The 21843-nt window shown below is 36.9% G+C and overlaps 1 protein-coding gene across 17 annotated transcripts in view; it reads left to right on the top strand.

Moving 5' to 3' along the window:
• Nucleotides 1–21843, top strand: part of hts (adducin 1-like protein hts) — a 458542-nt gene that overhangs the window by 133066 nt on the left and 303633 nt on the right. For 15 of the 17 annotated variants that reach the window (XM_069823646.1, XM_069823652.1, XM_069823651.1 and 12 more), the window contains exon 2: nt 7444–7504. The exons of the other annotated variants lie outside the window; for them this stretch is intronic. The gene's annotated coding sequence lies outside the window, so the exon portion shown is untranslated. The remainder of the gene's footprint in view (nt 1–7443; nt 7505–21843) is intronic. 17 annotated transcript variants of the gene reach the window in all.

Here is a 21843-nt window from a genome sequence, read left to right as displayed (position 1 = left end):
TCGTGGAAGGGGATAGCAAACTGTGTTTCCGGTTCTCCAAAGGTATAGCCAGGTTAATATTAAAAATGTTAGTAAAAATAAAATGATGTCCCTGTAGGATGTAATTCCGTGGTGTTCGGGTAAAGGGGTATAAGTCATTTCTTTTCCAGGTGGAATTTTGTTCCCCAGATGAACACACAAGTTAAATTATACAAGGGGTATAAGTCATTTTTTTTCCAGGTGGAATTTTGTTCCCCAGATGAACACACAAGTTAAATTATACAAGTAGTTGTGCAAAAATCAAAGAATACTAGCAGTTGATGTGTTTTATTTGTGTAGAAAATTATTTGTAATAAGGGTTCCAAGTTTAATTTTCATTTATCTCCGAACTCATTTTTATGACTTATCTCCCTTTACCACAGAATTAATGGGTGCATCAGCAGACTTTTATCGATAACATCATTCGATTATCTAACAAAATGAATATTATTATCGGTTACAAACTTAGTTGTTGGATTGTACCTCGAAACGCGTTGAACGTAAACTTTCATTGTTATGAGTAGAGCAACCCACATTATGCTTTATTTTTTTGATAATTAATTCCTTTGGGCAGAACATGGCAGAACACTATGAATGAATGAATACGTACATCATTCGCCATCTCTGTGAGTCACATATCTGGTAGAGATGGCGATTTCTCGGAGCTGTTATTTTGTAACTATAGTCACAGTCACAGTCGAAACTAGTAACAAACCTGTCACAGCGGCAGAATCGCATGTCTTTAGATCACACTCGACCACTAGTTACTAACACCGTGCGTGAGACTGATTTCCATCACAGCACTTATATTTTCATTATTACTACTACTACTACTACTACTACTACTACTACTACCACTACCACTACCACCACCACCACGACCACTACTACTACTACTACTACTACTACTACTACTACTACTACTCCTCACGTGATATTGATTTCCGTCGCATCACTTCTTTTACCTTCTTTGTTATTTGTAGTGTGTCTTTTAATGTTAGAGCAACTCTGACGTTTTAGATATTCTCCTTTTCTGTGCAAAGTTATAACTGACGTTAAGCATAGGTAGTAAAAGAAAAAGTATTCATAGTACAGTACGGTAGTTCTCGATGGTCTCGCGATGATCCTGCAACTTCGGGTTCAAGTCCGGTTGGGGGCGATAAAATTCGTAGCATGGCTTCCAGGAGGGAACGAAAGCTTTGGGCCCTGTGTCATTTATGTACAACACGTAAAAGAACCTTGTCATTGATAAAGGGCTCCAGACAATATTCGTAGGACTTTTTTTTGCCTACTTCGAAGTTCGACGCTGAATAACTTCTACGGTTAAGTGTCGTTAAATTTGTTAAATTACAACCATTGCTGCTGCTGCCCTTACATTTTTCAAGCTAACGGGATTAGAGTTTGATAACAATAATTGGTCATCACATCATCAGAGATGAAGGTAAATTTGTTTGAAGAACGAGAGGAAATGGTGTTAAGAGGAGTTCAGTGTAGACGAAACAGAGAAACTCGTATTCTTTGAAGTAATACAACTCAAAGGGAGGGGGGAGGGTTGTTGATCTGCAGCTCCGATAATCCGACCCCTTTTTTATCATATTCTTACGCTAGTAAACAATATCTTAAGTATTGAATAGAAACAGGTTAGAATCAAGACCTACATGTGCACAGATTTCGATGTTACTAGAGAGAATATGTTTATCCTCACTCTTTAGCCATAGACCTTTACAGAAAGGAAAAGCTACAGAGTGTGAAATTGGGGTTAATGTTCTGTCTTTATGCATCTTGCTCAGTCTGGGCACCGTAGAGAAAAGGAAGGTTTTTAAAATCTACGGTGCTAAAATAACTGCATCCTTCGGCACCTCTATAACTCTATTGTTGAAGTTCGGAATAGAATGTACCATCTTTCTCTCAATTGAGAGCATTGCTACGCCCAGAGAAAAGTTGAATGGAATTCTAAGTGTAATTCACAGAAATGTGCTGATTCTCACTCGTTCGTACTCGCAGATCACGGAACTGCCTGCCTTCTTACTACCGCAGCACTAGACTTGGCGAAACTCAGTTGAAAACTGTAGTGTGCACTGAAAGCGGCAAAACGCCCGCCAAGATTCTCTATTGTCAGTGACAAAGCTTTTTGAGAACTGCCAACTTCATGTATTGTAATGTAAACTTTCTTTTTTGGATACGATGGAAGCATAAAAGTTTACAGGGAGCATTAACAACATAACTGTGACAAATGAATACTGTATCTATATATACATACACACGTGATTTACACAATGAGTCAAGCTTCTAAATTAGTAAACTTACATTTAACGTTTTTCATGTCAAGTTCAGCTGTAAAATGTCTTCTGCTATTCAGCAAGTATCAACACCCCTAAAAATGGCACGCAGCTAATTGGACTGTTCCTAAACTAAAGAGGCTTGGTGGGCACGGCAAATACAGTGCCCAAAGCACACGGTCTGAGGCAAAGAGCTCCGCCTTCCTACAACTCGCACCCCCATCCCTTCCTCGTCCATCGCTGGGCACGAGAAGAGAGAGCCCATTTTATTACCTGTTCAGAAAACTTGGGTTTCGTAGACTACTACACATTCTGAAAACATTCGTAGCAATGAAAATGTGACACTCTTTAAGTTATTATTTCATAATGCAATTAAATTGTATTATAATATAGTCATAATACGATAATAAAAATCACTGGGAGGGCACGTGCCCATGTGCCCCTTAATAAAAGCCGCCCCTGTGTGCTTTGATATATGACTTCGAAAGTAAACACCTGTTCTTCCAGATTTCAATCTTATTTCGCATTCTGTATTTCTATTACATTGTAAGCGCAGCGAAACACTACTGTGTTCTTGTTATGAGTTTCGTAGTAAAGTCAGAAATTAGTTGTGGATAGCTGCTAATAACTGCAACAAAATTACCGAACGCTTCGATGTGAGTGACATTTAGACGTTTCATATGAAAGCAGTGAAAGTATATAGCAAGAATATTTCCAAATTTTCATTAGCACTTATTGAAAATAATGGAAGAAATATAAAAATTACTTTCCTGGAAATATCAGATGAAAATACCTTACGGTTAAATTAGTGAAATATAACTGTGTTCATAGAATAATGAAAAGCCACTTTAGAAATAAACATTACCTCACACTAAATTACAACTTCAAAATATTACCTACAGGTATTATCTTTGAAAGATATGATCGGAACCAAGTGATGATGAGAAAGCGAAATTCTCACATACGAGAAAATTAAAACTGTTATTGAGATTGGATACTTTATGAAAAGCAAATGGCAGAGGTAGGACACAAAAAAACTGTTGTAGATTATGCAAAATCTTGTGAACTTTTGGAGGTAATATAATGAGAATGGATAGAACTGACTACAAAAATAGGCCTTGAACAACTACAGTCAGTGAGAGTCCATATTGAGTAAGAAGTCTTTGGTTTATGAATTTTAATGGTTTATAGGCCTACCATATTCCTATGAAGACGTTCATTGTAATAGTGTTGATGTGATGACCGTTGAAATGGGAGCAATGGTGGTGGTGATGGTGGTTCGGGAGATAATGGCGATTATGGCGACGGAAATTAATTTAATAGATTTGTCACTATATTAGCGCAAGAAACTTGTTTTGGAATATGTTGACAATTAAAAGTGATCCCGCGCCGTGGCGTCGTGATCTAAGGCATCCTGCCTAAGACTCTCGTTACGGAATGCGCGCTGGTTCGAGTCCTCATGGGGGAGGAAATTTTCTCATGAAGTTTCGGCCAGTGTTTGGGACCGGTGTCCACCCAGCATCGTGATGCACTTGGGAAGCTACGATAGGTAGCGAAAGCCAGCTATAACGGCTGGGGGAATCATCGTGTTAACCACACGATACCTCCATTCTGCTTGGATGATCGTTCACCTCTGCTTCGGCATGTGACGTGAGGCCAGCAGCCGGCTGGTCGGTCTGGGCCCTTCATGGGCTGTAGCGCCACGGATTATTATTAAAAGAAAAGTGTTTGCAATTGTCGACATAAGTTTGTAGAGTCTGTTCTGTGAATGAGCCTATTACTTTACTGCACTTTCCTTCGTTCTTCTGCTACTGTACCTGCGTCAAGTGCTTGCTTTACTAAATTGCACTTATCTGAAGAGCAGGCTTCGTCTGTTGCTTGTGTTATTACAGGTGATAGCAGTGTGTGTTTTCTGATAACACTTTATTAAATTCTTACGTAAAGATAAGGGGCACTGAGAGATATGTATGCGTTTCTGTGAACTTGGGTAAACTGAAAATGTCAATGGTCTGAGGGAGATGTGTGTGCTTTTCTATGAACTTCGGTAAACTGGAAATGTTAAGTGTTACGGTTTTGTACAAGGGACGAAACTCTGGTAGTAGTTTCATTTATTGCGTCTTCATTCCTCTACAGTAAAAAATTAACAGCTGTTAACGGGGATATTTATTTATTTACTACAGTATTTATTATTTTATGATTTGTTGGTGACTATTTACAGTAGGGTTAGTTAATTACTAGTTAATTACTTTTCAGTTGCTGTTAATACCTATGAAATAATTTTATAAAACTAATATTCGAATAAAGAAAACTCTACGTGCTATACTTGTAAAAGTAGCTTATATTCTCGTACTTAAACCGAAATACTAGAGCGTTGGCTTCCTACTTTGGATACTGGAATTGGAATCTTGTGATACAGTGGCGTCTGCCATTGGAAAAGATGTTGTTTGAGCAGGTATTCTCAGAGCACTCCTGTTTCTCTCATCGTTACTTACCACTTTGCCATATTTAATAATGTTCATACAATCTTTGTAGTAGCACAGTCTCCCCCAACAGACCAACTTTAATAAGTTACGACCAACTTTCTAAATCAAATGGCCACAGAAGTTCCTAGAGTTGGAGCTGGCGCCTGAGTATTTTGCTTATGACACCAAAAAGTCAACTAGCAAAATTATCAACACCAAAAAGCCAACTAGCAAAATTATTACGCTGGATTGTCGTATAATCTTGCTACTGTTAGTATCATTGAAACTCATGCAATCTACATATTTTTGTTGATTATCTAATGCTCTCAAGAACAACCATGTTTTCGATAACAGAAGAATTGTATGATAGTGCAAATAAAGTTAGCTTGTAACAACCTCAGAAAATCATTCACATTACAATCGCGACTAATAATAATAATAATAATAATAATAATAATAATAATAATAATAATAATAATAATAATGTATTCATTAATTTATAGTTTTCTCTCTAATAGTAATAGATTAACGGTCTTACTAATAAATCGTGTATAATTTTTATACGAGTCTTATGCAGATTTGGGGCTGAAAACGGATTAACGGTCTTACTAATAAATCGTGTATAATTTTTATACGAGTATTATGCGGATTTGGGGCTGAAAACGTTACTAATAAACCATGCACAAGCGATGGATGAATAAGTAACATGCAACTATACTGTTTTCGCTGTAAGAAAAATCCTAATGTAAACATAAGCACGTTGCTGTCATACCTGTGATTGGCTCCCAGTCGAAACACTCACATGACGCAGGAAAATATAGTTCGTATTTGGAAACCATAATCTTGTATTATTTGAAAATAAAAAATTGAATTCTAGTTGTTAAATACGATAAAACATTTAACTTTACTCATATGTAAAACGAAATGTAAAAGAAAAGCTACTTTTATATTTAGTTATGTACTATGAATGCGGATGAATACCAACAGTAATACCGAGGTAGTCTGTTCATGTAACAAGCTGGCGTCACTTGAGCTCGTAGTTGTTCAAAGCACGTGGTACTGAAGTATGGCTTTTGCATCCTCAACTGTCCATTGTGAAGACACAAGACTTAAAAATAATTTAATTGCAGTAATTATAAAATAAATGTTTCCTAAGCAAACGAATGCATAGTAGTGAGGTTAGACCTACTTGATGAGTAACGGGAAATGTTTAACATGGAACAGAATGTACAACAGTAGGCGGGAACGTGTACTGAGAATCTATGGCGCCAAACAGCGGCCAATGAAGCCTCACTTCAGTCACGTGATATTGTTTACATTAGGATTTTTCTTATAGCGAAAAGATTATATACATGGGAATTGCTCCGCAGAAGTTATACACACGAAACCTCTTGTTTAGTGTTGTATATAGAGAAAAAATGGCCGCCTTTTAACAGCTGTTCGTATCGATTGTAATTTTATGATGATTGCCTTGTAACCACAAAAGAACAAAACAAAGAGCTCAGAATAATTAGAATAATATTGCTATAGCTGTACTCTTATATCAAAATATAGCGTGGTAATAGCGTGTACTATTGATACTTAGCTCGGCACACTAGCATAAACTATCGGACTTTATGGAGAATCTCAGTTATTCTGTTATTTTTCGTAATAAAATAATGACGAAACTATGACGTAGCTGTGTAACAGTTGTATTGCTACACACGACGTATGTAGTGACTATTAATCAGGAATTTACACACAATTTATAAATGAGCTATTCATTATGTAAGTACAGTATAAGACAGTTAAACATCTGGATAAGGGCTTTTATTACTATGCTTGGGTGTTAGTGTATAACGCTGAATGGATTTTTCATAGCCGTGTTGATGTTTTTACTTCGTCAGCGGATAACGAAAAGAGCTGATAATTCACTAAATGAAGAAAGTATTTCCAAGACAATAAATCTAACAAAGTTACCAGGCTTACCAGCCTTTTTAAAGGCTTTTCAATATACATTCTCTGCTTGGACACTTTTCTCTTACTTTCCTTCTAAGCCTTTTTTGCCTTGTGCTTTGTCTTATGTTCTCTTTTCTCCTTTATGTTCTTTCCTTATATAGTCTTTCTCTTTGTTATTCCTCGCTTTTCATCTCCCTCTTCAGCATATTCCTCTTAATGAATTTACATACATTTATATCAGAAACTCACTTCAGCTTGATTCTTTTTCATTTTTTAAAATATACTTCAACTGCATTTCGTATAGTAAGGCTATTTTTGTGTTTGAAAATTAGTTCTATCAGACCGAAGTTACTGGAACTTGTTAATGAAAATGATAATAAGAGTGCAACTTTTTAGCCTGTCGCCTATGAGCGTAGACGTAGAGTGATTACCCTGTCAATGCATAGACTTGCTTGTCTTCATAGTGTATGTTCATTAGAATCATTAGGGTAAATTAGGGTCTGTTGGACAGTTGGTCTTGTTGGACACTTTGTACTTTAACGTGTTACCACGCCACTTGAGGGCACCACATTCTGCTAGAAATCAATGACTTTACTAAGATTTCCTCGAGGCTACTTCCGTCATTGACTTCTAGCAGAATGTGGTGCCCTCAAGTGGCGTGGTAACACGTTAAAGTACAAAATGTCCAACAAGCCCAACTGTCCAACAGACCCTAATTTACCCTACATCTTTTTTCTTGTTTGCAGGTCGCAGCACCAAAGATCTTTCTCACAGAAGCGGGGAGCGATTCCTGCAGAACGAAATACGGTAGGTTTGTCTGAATCGTATTTTCCTAGATTCCAATTGTGTGCGTCAAATTTTATTGATAAGCTTTCTTAAACGATGAATTTCATTATTAAAAGATTAAAAGCCCATTAGGTGTGATAAAGAATGTGAGAAACTGAATTGATCTGATTAGTCATCAAAACTGTTGTAAATCAATGTCATTCTTTGTGTACAGATTGTGATCTATCATTTCGCGAATAGATTTTCAATTGAGAGTTAAAATTTAGTTTCCTAAAGGTTTGGATCCACAGGATTTGTGCTGACGATTTTTCACCAAGCGGATTTGAGTTCGGTCCTTGTTAGATGCTTTATTTGTGGTAAATAACGCCACTGTGTGATAGATTTTCTCGTAGTATCCTTTTACTTTTTGGAGTTTCTTCCATTGTTACTTTTGAATCATATCTTCTATGAATAGTATCGTGGTTTAAAAGGAACATTTCAATAAAAATTACCATTATCGTGTTCACTCACAAAACAAACATTTTATTGATCCAGAATAATGTGTAAACGTATTTTTTTACCTACGTTAATTTCGCTTCTCTAATACGTTCATTAAATGCATTTAGAATTAATTTTAATTCGCTTATAAAGGTTTGTTATATCCATTGTGGGAAATTCAGAGTAATTTGAATTTTATATTATATGGGCCTGATAATGTCGGTGGTTTGCGAGATTAAGGTCTGTTTGTCCAGGATTCAAGGCTTGGCCTTTTTGAGTGTCTGTCCTTGATGAGTTTAAACATTTTTGCATGTCGATACTTAACTGCGTTAGACTGTTAGAGGGTAGGGGTTGTATATATTCCCACTGCGTATTGCCATCTGAAAATGACAGTTAACAAGTTACATAAAGCGTAAATAAATGACCATGGATTTTTAATGGATATGAATATGTAGGCTTGTTATATATGTGTGGGTGTGTTTTTGAGAGGGAAGGGGAGAGGAAGCTGTAGGGTGACTGAGTAGAAGGGGGGGGGGCTGAGACGGAAAAACTAACCCCCGGGTCCATTGAAACAGGTCTATAAGTACTCTTCTTCATGGATGGATAATTGTTGCATCTGCAGTAGATCATCAGGTCCGTGGGCACGTCACAGCGATTGAACGACTGTGTCCATATGTTTAATTTTATAGGTCATTTTTCCATCTTGTCGGTATAAAATTTGCACCCGATATAGAAAGTCGACGCTCAAACCATTCAGCTAACTGCAATATAGACCTATGTATTAACGTCATAGCTTATTTTCTTATAATAAATTACATTCTAAAGAACCAAGTGATCTTTCTAACAGTTCAGACCGAGCGCACCCAAGAATAAAAGTTTTGTTTTGTTAAAAGCAAAGATTTTTCATTAATATTGGGCTCCTACAAAAAATCATTCGTTTTCAAGCTATTTTCTCCAAAGTATTACTCATACAACAATGAGTGATACACCAAAAGAACCGTACATGCAACACATTTATTCCCACACTCTACAAATGTTCTATGTGTGCCCCTCGGGTGACACGACATACATCCATGCGGTAGTCCAGTTTGTTCCACACATTGTGTAGCGTTGTCCTGTCAATGGTCATTACTGCTTTATTGTTGCGCTCCCTCAGCTGTACCAGTGTTTGTGGCAGTGGAGGTACGTAGGCGCGGTCCTTAATGTATCCCCAAAGGTAGAAGTCACATGGTGGTAGGTCTGGTGACCTGGGGGACCAAGGGAACAGAGCTTGGTCATCTGCACCAACACGCCCAATCCAGCGATTCGGCAGTTCATGATTCAGGTATTCACGAACATCAAGCATCCAATGTGGGGGTGCCCCGTCTTGTTAGAAGACAAAATTGTCTGAATCTTCGGTTAGTTGTGGAAACAACCACAAAGTCAACATATCTAGGTAAGATGTGTTCTCACAAAAGAAAAGTGGACCCTACCTTTGTCTGTGACATCGCATAGAAAACATTTACCTTTGGCGAATCTCTTTCAAGCATTACCAAAACTGTACATGAGGATTTTGATGCCCCAAATACGCTCATTATAACGATTAACAACCCCAGGTAAATGAAATGTGCATTCGTCACTAAATATCAACTTGGCGGCGAAATCTTCGTCCTCCATTGCTTCCTGCATTGTGGTGCAAAATTACAGACGCCAGCCATAATCTTCTGCTTTCAAACGTTGCAGAAGCTGTACACGACATGGTTCGAACTTTAACCGTCGTCGCAAAATCTTTCACACAGTTTGCTGTGGTATTCCAAGTTCGCGTCTTCCACGGGCTGTTGATTTTTGTGGACTACGCACGAAAGATTCTCGCACTCTCTCCACTGTTTCATCAGGCACTGTTGGTCGACCGGTACTTTTCTCCTCACACAGACAACCAGTGTCCTTGAATTGCCGATACTACGGAAAAATGCTCTGTTTACATGGCAATTCTTGTCCATATTCTCTCTGAATGCGCGTTGCACTGTTATAACAGACGTACATCTTGCATATTCCAACACAAAAACTCTTTTCTTGTTTTGTCACCATTTTGTGCAGGCACTACACTCGTGTTGCCAACTGATGTACATAATGCAAACCAGGTGCGTTTCCGGTTCTTTTGATGTATCACTCATTTTTGTACGAGTAATACTTTGGAGAATATAGCAGTTTGAAAATGAATGATTCTTTTGTAGTAGCCCTGTATAAAGAAAACCACATTAAATTCCTATGCCTTAATTATGGATGGTTTCTATTCTTCTTGTTAGCTAATCGGCGATGTATGCAATGGAGGGGAACAGGAACTGGCCACCCTATCCATTATCTCCTGGCATAGTTGCCTCATAAGTGGTACTTTGTTGGTATTACTTGTGAGGTTGAGACTTGTCTTCAGACAATTGACTAAATAACAAAACGGTGTAATAATTAGTTGAAGTACAGTACCTTTTTTGAGCGGGTTGATTTGTATTTAATTTGAAATTTACGAAATACAATGAAGTAATCTTGATGTTTTGCCTTTCGGTCTTCGAATGTCAAATGTTGTTCTAATTTTAATTTAAAACTGTTTCAATGTGTATATTTTGTATCTTTAAGTGAATGAGGTGTTTTTAGTTAATCTTTCGAGTCTATTATTTTATTTAGAAAGGAGTATTCACCTAATCTTGGAATCTTATTTCTACGTCACTTTAATATTGGAGGCTAACATTTCAAAAAAATTATTTTATTCCATATATTACCTACATTGTCAGTTAACATTTTCCCCCTGAATTAATGAACAGTTTAGAAATAATTTTTACTGAGTGACTCGCACACGTATACTATACTGTAGTATTTGTTTCTAAGAGGAGGATCCGTGTAACAAGTTACTGCTGTTGTGGTGCATTCCTTGCATGAACAAATTGTATACATGCTAAGTTTCCATATGAAAATTGTAGCGCATTTGTCTGAAGCCCTCATGTAAACAGCATTTGTTGCTTTGATCGATTTATTCGGCTTTTCTATAATAGAAGTCGCTTGTCATGGTTACGATAGTCAAGATGAAAAAGACAGGTTGAGAGCATCATCAGTAATAATAAAATGACTAGAAGTGCTGTCAGTTGTGTACTTCGAAAGTTCTATTATTGGTATGAATGTTTTACAAACACATTTGTCAAAGTTTAGTAAGGGTATAGATCAAACTGGAATGAATTGCCAATCCTGATCAAAAGACAGGGCATTTATCTTATTCATGTTCGCTTTTTACCCATTCTTTCTACACTTTCTCTCTCACTCTATTCCTTCAGAGAGACGAGCTTTCGTGTGGAGAGAATATTCGTAAGAACAAATTTATTTTCTACAGCAATATAATAGCACAGTTACAGAGAGTATAATACGTGACTTGTACTTGTAGATTAAATCAAATTTTGAGTCTCCAGAAATCAGTTTTCAAATATATATATATATCCTCAAGCGATTACATATCCATCAAAAATTCACCTTCACTACATGATATTAAACTTTAAACATAATAAAATTGTCGTAACGCAGAAATTGCGACGATCTTGAAGTAAAGAGCAAGAACATCTAAAAATGTCAATATTTTATTACAGAATCGGTTGCTGTTGCGTTGCATCGACGAGATTGAGAAGCTAGCTTGCACATAACAACGTGGAGGTCGATTGCCAGTTGAATAACTCGGTGCAATCTATCTACAAAGAACGATAGGAAAATAAGTGCAAATATTTGAGTAGTAAACATAGCGCGATATATATCTTGAGCGGTGACGACCGTTAGATTGGAAATGGGTGGCACATACTGTGCGTGCGTTGTACTGATTTCTGCACTGTAGCTACAATGCATCAATTGTATCAGATGAGATGTATAATCAATGTTTGTATAGTTATAGACAAAATATGACGTCCTTAGTTTCAGAATGTACTTCAGGCACTACTGCCTACTATAAATATTAGTGGACAAAAGACAACCCTACCTCTCTATTGTAAAAATCATTAAGTTGAACTGGTTTTAGGTGGTGGAGTGGGACGATATTACGATTTGTCTCGAACTATATATAGAGTCCTTAATGTATATGGCTGCCGAAGCATAGGATCTGGCTACCGGTTGACAGGTCGAGCGTCAGCCGGTAAAATCCTCCTGCCTACAACGGCGGAAGTATAAATTGATTATGAAACCCACCTTACAGTTGAAAGAGTAGTTGTATACAGACTTGATATCGCTCTAAGCTCATCAACTTAAATTTTTTGTTTCATGCTCATTATTAGCATAGAGTTCTTCTAATGTATACGGATTCGTGCGAAACACTTTCTTTTATAACTACCCCATAAATAAATTAAGAAATGGAAAAGGAAAATAAAAATAAAAAAGAAAAACAAAATAAGAAATGAAGAAGTCAGGAAGCGTAGAAAGAAGGCAAACACGAAAAGAGGAAAGAAGGAAAGGAAAAAGAAGAAAGGAAGAAATAAAGAAATCAGTAAGTGGAGAAAGAAGGGAAAAATGAAATTAAGAAATGGAGAAGGACTGGAAACACAAAAAAGAAAAGAAATAAAGAAATGAAGGAATAGAGAAAGAAAGGAAAATGAAAAGGAGAAGGAAATAGACCAGTCAAGAAATCTTGAAAGGAAACACCGAAAAGAAAAAGAAATAGAGAAATCAAGAAATGGAGCAAGAAAGAAGAAATGAAAAAGAAAAAAAAAATAAATAAAAAATGCAGGAAAGTAGACCTGAAAAAGAAAAGAGGGAACCGAGAAATGAAATTGAGACAGAAAGGAAAAAAATAAAGAAAGAAAAGAAGAAATAGTGCAATAAAAATGCTGAAAGAACTCGGGAGGGGGGGTACAATCGCGACTGTGGGCCGGTGCAGCGTCATTTTCCCAGGACGCATAGGCCGTATGTGCGGCAGCTAATGTTTTAATGACTGTAGTTTGCCGTACGAAGTACAAGCGCCCGTTCTTACAATCCTTTATTGCATTTTGGCACATTTCTTAGTATGTTTAATGAATTGGAAAACTGATGCTTTTAACTTAAGTAGTATTTTAACGTTGCAGGTAAGCGAACTGTGAACTACTACGGTACATCCTGTGCAGCCTTCAGAAGGCATAGAGCTTTACATATTTTTTTGAGCACATAATTTTGCGGGGGCTTGACGTGTTCAGTAAATTAAAAAATAAAACATACTAACTCGATGCAAGTTCTGCTAATTACTGGACAAAAAGTTGAGGAAAATGTTAGAGAAATGTTCAACTCGAATTGATTTTATCCACTGCATGCCAAAATATTTGCATTTCTTTTATATGTATTTCCAACTTTTTCATACAGCGAAATTGTGGTTTGAGGTTAATCGTAATATACTCAGTTTTTTATGCATAGGAGTCTATAATAAACATGCAAACATCCACCGGCGTAGCTCAGTCGGCCAAGGCGCTTTTCTGCCGATCCGGAGTTGCGCTCGGGCGCGGGTTCGATTCTCGCTTAGGCTGATTACTTGGTTGGGTTTTTTCCGAGATTTTTCCCAACCGTAAGACAAATGTCAGGTAATCTATGGCGAATCCTCGGTCTCATCTCGCCAAATTTAATTTCACCAATTCCATCGACGCTAAATAACCTCGTAATTGATACAGCGTCGTTAAATAACAAAAAAAATCATGCGAACAGCGAAGCGATATGTTCAGTTTTATTATGGTGGATTGGTGCATGAGCGACTTCTAAAAAAATCTCTGTAGATCAAGAAGACGTTTATGCTACTCAGATGTCACAGACGTAGAGAGAAGCTAAGTATCCACTTCTTAACCCTTAAATTGGCAAAGCTTCATTTCTCACATTACTTCATTAAACCTTGTCGGACCGTAAAGAAAACAACTTTCGCAATGTCCATATTTTATATGTTGCACAATATTATAGCATTGAGAAATTTTAATTTTCCTACCTTAATTCCATGGTCTAGAGGAAAATCCTTAATTTGGAACTCCACTTGCGTTGACACTCTAGCCCCATCTCACTTGCTGAATACCTCCAGACGCGCAGCATCTGCTGTTGAATTAGCCGTGAAGATAAAGGTCAATAAATATGCTCATCTTTTAAACAACCATATCTTTATCCACTTTGCCGTGGAGACCTTCGGTCGTTGGAGTCATGACGCTAAAGTTTTGGTATCTCAAATCGGCCAAATTTTGATCTCCGTTACTGGTGATCGCCGTTGCACTACTTATTTGCGTCAGCGCTTAAGTATTGCTATTCAACGCGGAAATGCAATGAGCGTTTTAGGTACTTTTCCCGAGTCCAGCCCTTTGGGCGAACTCTTTCTTCTGTAAAATTTATTAAGTATTCTGTATGCAAATATTTATATTTGAATTCATGTATTTAATTTGTAAAAAAAAATCTATTTTTTAGTAGGTTATTTTACGACACTGTATCAACATCTCAGGTTATTTAGCGTCTGAATGAGGTGAAGGTGATAATGCCGGTGAAATGAGTCCGGGGTCCAGCACCGAAAGTTACCCAGCATTTGCTCATATTGGGTTGAGGGAAAATTCCGGAAAAGACCTCAACCAGGTAACTTGCCCCGACCGGGAATCGAACCTGGTTTCGCGGCCAGACGCGCTAACCGTTACTCCACAGGTGTGGACTTTTTTTCTATTGTTCTATTAAAATTAAAGCATATAGCCTATTAACCTGTTGTGTCCTATAGGATACTTTGTCAATTTAAGGATTAACAGACTATTTATTTATGTAGTCCAGTGGCAGGAACATTGACTATAATAATAATAATAATAATAATAATAATAATAATAATAATGAAAATAATGAAATTACCTATCCGCTGAGACTCGCATGGCAGTGTTGTTGACTGCAAATTCAGCGGGTCCGGATTTGATTTTCAATAGACAAATTGAAATTCATCTTGTACAACGACTGGACTGGGTGCTTGTCCCTTGCCTGAAGCAGGTAGGTCTACCTTGCGCCATGCTGACTACATGTCCAAGAAGTCCAGCTACCTGTGACTGTAGTGTTTCAATGATTACGTTAGATGAGGACGAAACGGGCAAGAAGACCTAACCTTAAAATTCATTGATAAAGCTATCACACGAATTCGCCTGATTAGTTAAACAGAAAAGCTTTCATGCCGTAACAGTAAGTCAACCATAACTCCAGTTATTGACCTGCAAACTGCGGCGGATGACATTGTTTTGTGTGATATTGTTGCCATGTAATTGGTCTGTACTTTCTTCTTAATTGTATAATTGCAAACAGGTTTTTACTTCTTCGAGTAATTAACTCGTTTGTGCAGTAACTGAAGTGTTTAGGTTGCCAAGTTAATCTAGTTGATGTAGTTGGTTGTGTAGGTTTATCGTCTTGTGTAGACTGCACGCAATTTCTTTAAATAAAAAAGGGAAAGAGATTTATAGTTTTCGGTCTAATAAGCCTAACATAATCCATACCCATCAACAGCATTTGTAGACGAAGTTAACAATGGCAGAAAGCGTGCAAATGTAGCGAAAAAAGAAAACTTAACTTTATCATTAGTTTGGATGTTCATTTTCATTTTTATATTTCGTGGCAGTGAAAAGGAAGTTGTTTATATAAATGTAATTTCACTTGTCGGGTGCTTTAAGAGATGAGAGGAACAGAGTAAGATGGATTCTTAATGATTCGGAACGAGCTCTAGATACGTAACTAGTGCATTTCCTCCCGTGTTTTTTTTAGGAAGTTTCTTCCTAGTAACCATTTCTTGGAATTTATTGGTTTATGTACGAAACTTTAAAAAAAGTTCCTTGTAACTTGTTTAATGTTTGAGTTGTTAAGGATATTAATTTCCTTCATTAGAGTGCACCGAGAAGGATAAATTGCTCGAAGTCTGGACAACTTGATAAAAAGTGTAACGGAACTCGTCATTTTCTGCAAATTTCACAGGATGTTGAAATTAGGATTCGGTGTCTAGATAGTCTTTAGAATACGTAATATTTAGTGTGGGCGTTCAATAACAGCTTCATTGGTAAAATCCTTCTTTGGTACGGAATCCTTTGTGTTGACCTCTTAATAATACTGGAGTGAAATATTACATACTTACAAATGGCTTTTAAGGAACCCGGAGGTTCATTGCCGCCCTCACATAAGCCCGCCATCGATCTCTATCCTGTGCAAGATTAATCCATCTCTATTATATCTCACCTCCCTCAAATCCATTTAAATATTATCCTCCAATGTATCTCGACCTCCCCAAAGGTCTTTTTCACTCCGGTCTCCCAACTAACACTCTATATGCATTTCTGGATTCGCCCATACGTGCTACATGCCCTGCCCATCTCAAACGTCTGGATTTAATGCTCCTAATTATGTCAGGTCCTGTAACTTCATCCCTCTTAGCCCCAAATATTTTCCTAAGCACCTTATTCTCAAACACCCTTAACCTATGTTCCTCTCTCAAAGTGAGAGTCCAAGTTTCACAACCATAAAGAACAACCGGTAATATAATTGTTTTATAAATTCTAATTTTCAGATTTTTTTACAACAGACTGGATGATAAAAGCTTCTCAACCGAATAATAACAGGCATTCCCCATATTTTTAACTTCTAGTACTGTAACGAATTTCTTGGAATTTATTTAGGCTACAGTAATGTAATAAAATACTAAATTATAAATTAAAAAAAAATATAGTATGGTCTTTTAAAAGGAGTAAAATTAAGAAAATGCTATTCAATCACTGGTCGGTGATCAGGGAGAGAGGTGGTCTCTTAAAAGGGGTGTGATTTACATTGTTTTATGGATGTTTAATTCAGTTCTTAAAAAAAATCGGTCTTTAGGAGGAGTGGTCTCAGTAGGGATGGTCTTTCTGTCAGGTTTTACTGTAGAATTACAGCTTTATGAATTCACTTGTATCTCAGCAAATGTGGGTGTAATGAAAACAAAACCCTCTAACTGTCTACTCCTTTAAATATTGCTATGAAAGGAAATACAGTACATCAATGTGTGTTACATACTGTATAGTGTTAACATATATTTGAAATGATAGTACGCGAGATAAAAATGTCAAATCCCATACTGAAGGCTGTATAGGCCGAACGTCGTCCGGAAAATTGTGGAAGACTTGCTTCCTTGCGGGATATCGAACTCGGCGTCCGCCAGTCCATTGTTGGGCGTTATCTGAGCGGATGCAACTCTGCTCATGATCTAGAGTAGTAGTGCATAAAACAATATTAGCAACTGTCCGATGAAACTTCCGATCGATGCATAAATCCATCATCTGTGCGATAGAACGGCTGTTAAAAGTATGCTACACTGTGTAATCAGCTGGTGCAAGTTTCATGTACTAATTACAATTGAAGGCATAGTTACTTACAGAAAGGAAGTTTGCGGTTTCTTCGTGTCCGTTCCTTACGTCAGCTTTAATACATTACTTGAGGAACAATCTGCAAGCAGATTTCACTACCCACACGATTTACCACTCTTAATGGCTCCAAAGTTATTATCGTGTCGTGGCCATGACTCCATCTTCCAAAAGGAAGTAAATGTTAAGGGTCAAGACAAGTTATTAGGAAGCTTGAATAAGTGCTCAGCGATTGCATATTGATAGGGTTGATGGATGATTGTGGTAGAGAAAGATTTAGACTGGAGACGGACTGTGACATTGTTATTTTGCTCATGTTTATAGGCGTAGAGATGAATCAGGTGGTAGGTTTGAATCCATTATGTCTTTATATGTATGCAAAAAAAATGCCTTCGACTCTCAACTCGTATGAAAAAATACCAAAATACATAGTAGGCCTATTAATATGGAGCAGAAACATGGACATTACAACGAAGTAAGAGAAGCGGCTAGAAGCATTTCGTCGTCGTTCCTACAATAACTCCTGTGTGACATATTTATCGATTTTCAGATTTTTGCTCTATTAAATAAATTAAATAGTAATGTAGCAAATAATAAAATCTCCTATATGTAATTATATTTCTTTCTTCCTAAAATGTAAGAATTCACAATTTCCTATGTACCACTGTCATAGAATGAATAAATGTGTTTTTCTTCCTACTGAAAAATTTGTATTTTGCACATAGGAGTTATTGCAGGGACAACGACGATTTGAAATGTGGATATAGAGAAGAATGGAGCGTATGAAATGGACAGACAGAATAAGAAATGAAGCTCTGTTGGAAAGAGTGGGTGAAGAAAGAATGATGCTGAAACTGATCAGGAAAAGCAATTGGTTGGGTCACTGGCTGAGAAGAAACTGCCTGCTGAAGGATGTACTGGAAGGAATATTGAACGGGAGAAGAGTTCGGAGCAGAAGAAGATATCAGATGATAGATGACATTGAGATATATGGATCATATGCGGAAACAAACAGGAAGGTAGAAAATAAGAAAGATTGGAGAAAGCTGGGTTTGCAGTGAAAGACCTGCCCTTGGGGAGAACACAATGAATGAATATGCAGTTACTAACATTGTACAATATACCTCCTCCAGGAAGAATTTCCCCTTTTGATAAGACCTGGGAATATGTCCCTTGCCTTGTTTGATCTGTTATAATGGCCATATTACTACGCATTTAGAGTAGGTACTCGAATTGTGAATATCTAGCGTTCTTTAGAAATTCTTTCAAGAGTGAGCTAGAAACGGATCGCAAATCGCGATCCATGAATGATGGTGTTGATGATGATTATCGTGCTTTCTGGGGCCACGGAACTTCGATTTCTGCATTACTTCCCGCGGTTCCCTGTAACAAAAAAGTAATTTTTCTAATTTGTATTTTTTTAATTGTCATTATTTGTCATTTCATTATGGTATGAAAATTGACGTTTTTCTGTTTAAATTTCTCTGGAGAGAAAAATAGACTGATTATGAAGACACTAGAGGTCACGAGACAATCAAATCATCATGGGTCACGATTGTACTCGTGCTCTTGCTAAAATAATCTAGATGACACTGAACTAAAAGCCACAACACCCAGGAAACCACACTTCACAATTTAAAAATCAATAACATTATTATTATTATTATTATTATTATTATTATTATTATTATTATTATTATTATTATTATCATTATTATTGACTTAGGTGCACCAACGAATTTTATCTCTCTTTTTTTACCCTTGTTTCTGCAATGTAATGGAAGAAGTTGTTGAGATACTTCTCAATGAAAAATGTTACGTTTTGTTGCAGAAATATGTATATATGTGTTTTTCACAAACTATATTTTCCTTTCAATAGTCACCCCACAAAACAGAATACGGCTTTGTTAAATACCGTTTCTTTGTAAAATAGAGTTAGTTTTTTTTCTGTCAAAATAGGCATTGGTACTTGAAGTATACTGTGAACAGGACAGTATACTGTGTAATTATTGTCAATGTCCCATATAAATCCGGGATGTAATATTATTACGCGTGGGATTCGATTCATTATAAAGTCTAAATGTTTCGTGTCATTTATGAGTTCATTTTTCTGAGACATAGGCCCCCCTAGGATCTGCTTTCATTATTAGATGCGGATATTGTTACCGAATAAACCGACCGGAAGGCCATTGAATGCAAGGGCTATGCCGTAGTTTTAATGCGAAGCCACAGTTGTCGGTTCGAATCTCGCCTAGGGCGTGTCGTTCATTATCCATTGTGATGTTACGTGTCGTTTTAAGTAGACTGGTGTTGTGCCGGCTCTATGTTATGAGATGTACACTAGTAAGTATAGTGTTTGAGGAAAGAAAAACTGAATTTAGGCGAAAGAAGTAAAATTACTGTTACAATGCCAGAAAAGTTCTTATCTTCGTTAGATAGGTTACCTTATCAGTACACTATGCACTATGTTGTGCAGTATTGTCTGAACATATAACTTCTTAAAAAGTAGAGTGACAACAGAAGTATAAAAAAGTATAAATGCTTTTAAGATATTATTTCTTAAATATATTTCGGTAATAGTTCAACATTTTTGTTTTCTTTCTTTGTAGTCTACAAAAGTTCCATGGATTCGTTAAAATATTAGCGTGTGCAAGTTTCCGCACGAATTGTCTAGTAAATGAATATGTGATGCCGGTGCCCGCACGAGTTGTCTAAGGTCGTGTGCACAATAGGGTCAATGGTTCGAATCCCCCTACAGCGATCGATGAGTTCGTATTTCAGAATATTATACTGGTACAGCACTGGAGTAGAGTAAATAAATGAGTCGATATATTTATGGTACTTAAATAAGCAATTTGTTCCATATTGCTGTTCTGGATGGAGTTACTGCAGCTGTGTGACCTTACAGTACAAAACAACTCATTACGTAAATAGGCCTGCTACTCCAAAGAGTAACAAACATTTTTCGCAATGTTGGTATCCGCAGCTCCCGTTATTGAAGTCGTGCATGCGTATATAGTACATCGATGCTGTTAACACGTATTACAGAGAGAAATTATCACTTGATCGAATGTTTCTTTGCATAATAGGCCTGCTTGGTGTTGCTCTCCATAGTGGAGATTCCTATCAAAAAGTGTTTAGTAGGTAACGTATTTAACGTCGTATTTTCACTAGGTTATTAGTGTCAATCGAATTGGTATAGTATTTAATGACGCTAAAGTAAAGGTTTTCAACAGAGCTTTCCAAACTGGGTGTCGCCTGAAGGTTTATGGGGTGTCGCGAACTGTTTGGTATATTTCATTATTTTGAGCTATTAACTCATGATAACTGAAATGAAGTAAGAAAATCGCTGGTTACCCTTTGCTTACCTAGCTGCCTTATGGATACGTATCTTTGATAGATGTGCGTATAGTTGTAGTGTACAAATATAATTCCAGTCTGCAAGGTAAGGATGAGAATATCTTAACTGCAACAGACAAAATATCTGCCTTATGAGACAAGTTAGCAATTTGAACTCTGAAAGTGAAAGAGGGCAACTACGAAATGTTTCCAAATACATCTCACTGTGATTCGAAGAACGTAATATATTTAATTTACAACCATCTAATATTACTACAGATAAATTCGAAAGTTACTTTCCAGATCTGAATACAAAAGCTTATAACTGGATAAGAAATCCATTTTTGTCATCTGAAGTTAGTGGACTTTCCTTAGTAGAAGAAGAATTGGCAGAGATTAAAAATAATAGGAGCTTGAAGTTGAAACACCAAAGAGATGATTTGAACAGATTCTGGATTTCACTTGAAGGTTTTCCGCATCTTCCTAAATGGGCTTTTGTGGTTTTGTTGCAGTTTTCAACATATTATTGCGAAGCAGGATATTCTGTGATGACCAATATCAAAACAATGGAACGTGGCAGTTTTAAAATGCTGGATGAAGAAATGCAAGTGAATTTATCCCATATTCTCCCAAACATAAAATACATTTGTAAGATTCGCTAAGCACATGTGAGCCACTAAAAAACTAAAACCAAGGATGAAAATAAGTGTGATTCTTTTCCTCACCTTAGAACTCTATGTAAATGTTTCTTTCGCCTCATATAATGTGTTAACAATACTGGAAACATGTGATAATTTTATTTTATGAAGGATGTAGGCCTATAAGTAGCCTATTAGTGTGTGGAATATTTTCATTTGAGGGACAAGGTGACACGCTAAAATTCTAGAGTTGGCTAGGGTGTGTGTGTGTGTTTGGAAAGCACTGGTTTACAGACTTACCTTCCTTTTTCGTTCTCGACGGTCTAGTGGCCACTGGATCTGAGGTTTGCGATTTCAGACCCGACGCAGAGCGATGAAATCCTTCTCTTCTGAAAGGAAATAAGCTAGCAAACAAGCACGTGTCGTAGAATTACGGTATGTTGTGCAGTATTGTCTGAACATATAACTTCTTGAAAAGTAGAGTGTAAAAGAAGCGTAAAAAAGTATAAATGTTTTTAAGATATTTCTTAAATATATTTCGGTAACAGTGCAACATTTTTGTTTTCTT

Source organism: Periplaneta americana, chromosome 4 (assembly GCF_040183065.1).
Source record: "Periplaneta americana isolate PAMFEO1 chromosome 4, P.americana_PAMFEO1_priV1, whole genome shotgun sequence".
NCBI lineage: Eukaryota > Metazoa > Arthropoda > Insecta > Blattodea > Blattidae > Periplaneta > Periplaneta americana.
The sequence above is the reverse complement of the archived record's forward strand: the minus strand, read 5'-3'. Positions and strand labels throughout refer to the sequence as shown.